The 4,327-nt window shown below is 54.3% G+C and overlaps 1 protein-coding gene across 2 annotated transcripts in view; it reads right to left on the bottom strand.

Annotated features, from left to right (window-relative positions):
* Positions 1-4,327, bottom strand: part of BCL9L (BCL9 like) — a 35,268-nt gene that overhangs the window by 30,019 nt on the left and 922 nt on the right. The window lies entirely within an intron of this gene.

The following is a 4,327-nucleotide window of genomic DNA, read 5'->3' as shown; positions in this document are numbered from 1 at the left end:
TGAAGTCAGATTGGAGGACAATACTCCTGCAGCCCCACTGGGGGGTGGGGTGGGAGATGGGGGGGTGGTGGGGGGAGGAGAAGTATTCACAGATTTCAAAACAATCCTGGTTTCGAAATCCTGGATTCAGGGCTATTCCCAGCTAGGGAAAGGGGGCTGGGGAGGGAAGGATGGAAGGCAGGGGACATAGTGAAGAGCAGTGAGAGGCTAGTCTAACCCCATCCCCATCACCAGGCCGCTTGGAAGGAGAATGGATTGAGGGGGTGGCATTAGGAGAAAGGGTGCCAGCCCCCAGGAAAGCCAAGGTTAAAGGCTGAGCCTGGGGTAGGTGGGGCAGTAGGCAAGGTTCCAGGCAGGGAGGGGCCAAGCAGGGAGAGGAAAAATCAAAAGTAGCAATGAGGCCTGGAGACAGGAAAAGTGAGAGTGGGGGGAGGTTGGGCCCCTAGGAGCCACAACTCAGAGGAAGGAGGGAAGAAACAGAAGGGAATAAAACGTGCTGTCCCTCTGCCTTGTCCTGCTGGTTGCTGCCAAGCATTTCAGGTTGCCCTCTCATTTTGTGGGCATCTAGGTATGCACTCCCCCCCATGCTGCTATCTTTCTGTCACCACCCATTTTGTGGCCTTCCCTGAATGACCCCAGATTACACAGGAATCTTGGACCCAGTAGGGGGAGAATCCTGGCCCACTCCCTCCCATGTGGGGGACATGATTGAAGGGAAAGAGGCTTCACCAGTATGTGAAAGAAGAAGATATCTGAGGAACCCAGGACCCAGGCCTCCCCTCCCCTTGGGGATATGACTATCTTGGGCAGCTGCTGTTCAGTCCTTGGAAAGGTTCCCCTCCCACAATCTGAGCCTCCTCTTTCTCCCCACCCCCTCCCCAGCTCCAGTCTGTCCCAACTTCCCCCCACCCTCCCTCCAACCTCCAAGGAAAGGCAGCCTGAGGAAGGGAGGGGAGGTCAGTCAGGCCAGGCTGGGGGCGGGGCTTCGGGTACTCGGGAAAGGAAATTCCAGGCTGTTACTCCAGGCAGGGCCTGGCACCCAGTAGCTCCAGGGTGGCCAGTCAGACAGCTCAGCACTTCAGGAACCCTCATCTCCATCACCTTACTCCTTACTCCCTAACCCCTTAGCTTCTTCCCTTGGTCCCTCGTCTTCTAAAATGGTCCAACTCCAAGAGACAGCAGGCAGGGTGCCAAGCAAGAGAAGGGGGCTCAACAAAGTGAGCTCCTATTGGATCAAAGGCAGGCCCACTTCTTTTATGACCCATCACCACCCCCACCCCCAAGTTCTGAAGTAACTTTTCTCATAGCCAAGAAGCAGCCCTCTCTGACCTGGAGATGAGCAGCCATCAGTCAGGGGTGGTGGGTAGGGGGATGGAGGGTGTGGGGGGGGGATGGGAGTGGGGGGGGCAGACAGGTGCCAGGGCCAGAGAAGGCAAGTGTTCAACAGGTTGGGCCAGTCTCAGAAACAACCCAGCCCCACCCCAAGGAGAGCAGAGCCTGGCGGAGGCTCCTCTGCCTGGGGCGCCTGGCCCGAACCAGCCCAGCTACCACGGCTTCCCACTTTCCCACAGTGCCATCCCCCACTTCCACCCCCCACCCCCATGGGGTCAACAGTCAGGCCAAGGTACTGGGCTTGTGGCAGAGAGAGGAGGGAAGTGACTTCTGGGTCACCTTTGGTGCACTGCCTCCTACTACCTAGAGTATACACATTACAGCTGGTACTAGCAGAGGTACTTGGGTTGGCAAAAGTAGATATGCGTGGGGGAGGGGCGCGCCCAACCCCATACACACACACACACACACACACACACACACACACACACACACACACACTGAACTTTGCCAGACAGTAAACCAACCCCTACCCCATGCTGCTTTGGGGGCCCCAGGATGAGCAGGGACAGGAGGCTGGGAGAAGATTCTTTATCACCTAAGAGCAAGAAGGAAGTGCTTAGCGTGTCCCAGGCTCCACTGATCCCTCCAAATATCCTGGTACCTTTTTCACAGTTCCCTCCCTTCTCCCTCTGCCAATGCTCCATGCTTCTCCCTCGATCTATTCCAAACTTCCCCACCATGCTTCGATGGAACCAGGCCCTCTAATATCTGGGACTTCCTAGATTCCCTTCTGCTCTCCCCAGGGCCAACTGGGAAGTAAGAGGTTATGGCTTCTTCAGTCCCTGAACCACCCCACCCCCCTTTATCCCACATGAGCCCCTGTGCCTATGGATTATGCAGTCTCCCCAAACCGTGGCCTTGCTCCTTCTTCTTCCTCCCTCCCTCCTTCTCACAGGCTTCATGCAGCTCCATCCCCGCCACTCCGCCTGCTGGCAGGCAGCCCCCCTTTACGTGGCGTCTCCTTTAATCTAAAGCAGGTGCCAGGCGTCCTGGCCTTTGCTCCTGCCATCCCCACCACCCTCCAGGCCCAGACCCAGGGGCATAATGCCCGGTTCTGACATAGGCCCTAAAGCTTCAGGAGAAGGGGACCCCCATTTCCCATCCCAACCACACTAGAACTCCAATCCAGCTCTCCTTAGCCCTGGAGTCCCCATGGTGTCAATAGGAACCGGAACCAAGAAGAAGCCACAGCAAGATCCTCAGGTCCCTGGTCCTGGACCTCTCCTTAGTCACCATATTTCTGACCCTAGATTTCCTTCTTATCACCAGATTCCTTCATCAAGATCACAAACCCTAGAAGTCCCAACCCTATCCTCCCACCCTTGTCTCACCATTATCAGACATTTATGCCTAGTCCCTTAGATCACCAGATAGCAGCTGCAGCATCGTCTTACAACCCCCCAAGTCCAGGAGGCACTTCAGATCCCTGAGCATCCCTTTCCCTCCTCTACTATTTCCCCAGAATTCCCTGTGCTCTCCCCCACCCCAAACCAAGAGCAATCTCACATTCAAGTTGTGGAGGCCAGCTCAGGCAAGGATAGCCAAGCTGCCCACTTGAATCAACCAGAACACCTGAGGCCAGAGGTAGGACACCCCCCCCCCATATGAGAGTGAATACCTCCTTCCTGGAATCCTTCCCCACTTTTCCCCTGCCTACCTACTCTTATCCTTATCATCACCACTACACCAACTACATGGCAGCAAATTCATTCAGTCCTACCACACAGAGAGACTCCTACACCTTAGCCCTAGTACCAGGAGAAAAGAGCCTTAGAGCATCCCTTCCCCTAGAGACAGGGTGATAAAAGCCACTGAATCCTGGGCACCAGCATTACCCTCAGAAACACTGGTTAAGTGTATTTAGGGGGGCATTGATCAGCAACATGAGAGACAGCCTCTATCCAGGAAACCGGAAGCCACTTCCTAGGGGTCTCCTGATTGCATTAGAGGGAAAGCAAAGGGAGCCCTGGCCCAGCCACCCCAGGGATCTCTGACTTCCATCTGGCAGTAATAACTGAATAAACTGTCTGTGATAAAAGTAAATGAGAGCTTTTCTAAGTAAAGCAAGAAGCGCAGAGACAGAGAGGAGGCAAAAGTAAGAGGATAAGAAATACCTCAGAGCTCCCATCTGAGGGCACCAAGTCTATGCCACAAATTCCTCCCACCCCCCCAATATCTTTCCCTACCAATCTGAAATCCTCCACCTCAAAACCAGCCTTAGACTGACAAGACAAAAGCAGGGGGCTGGTGGAGGCATCAGAGAGACCCCAAAGGAAGAAAGCTGGATAGACAGAGATAGACACCTTCTATGCTCCCAAGGAGAGCTCTTGATCTCCAGAATATGCCTCCTCTTTCTACTTCCCAAGAAAGGATGGAAAGAGAAATTTCCCTAAGAATTGACCATTCCAAGTGTCCCAAGATAGGCAATGCCTCTCAGAATGCCCAACATCAGGCACCATGGCCAAGTGTGTCCCGTACCCCAAGTTTATCCAACCCGTCATTCAATGCCCAGCCTCCCAGGGAACCTAAGGGGAGAGCAGTGGGTACATCCCTTGTGATAGTGGGGCAGGCAGGGATAAAGTAATAGAAACCTCATAATGCACCAACCTGCACAACTGTCTCACACTTCTGCCAGGTGGGACAAGAGTGCATAATATGAGTGGTGGGCAGATAGAGGTTACATGCCTCCTCTTCTACACCACAGGTTGCAGATGCTGGGCAGGGCCCAGGGATGGAGGGAGGACCCCAGCTGTGCACAAGTCAAATCCATTTTCCCAAAGAAATTCCTAGTCATCAGATATAGGGGTACAGGATATGAGGTATAGAGACCAAGGGTATAGTGAAGTATATGTGTGCTGGGGGTGGGGGTGGGGGGGTGGGAAAAAGACTACATCTCCCAGAAGCCCCCAGGGCAGGGTTAACCAGCCCTCGG

This window comes from Vombatus ursinus, unplaced genomic scaffold (assembly GCF_900497805.2).
Source record: "Vombatus ursinus unplaced genomic scaffold, bare-nosed wombat genome assembly UNPS02014816.1, whole genome shotgun sequence".
NCBI lineage: Eukaryota > Metazoa > Chordata > Mammalia > Diprotodontia > Vombatidae > Vombatus > Vombatus ursinus.
The sequence above is the reverse complement of the archived record's forward strand: the minus strand, read 5'-3'. Positions and strand labels throughout refer to the sequence as shown.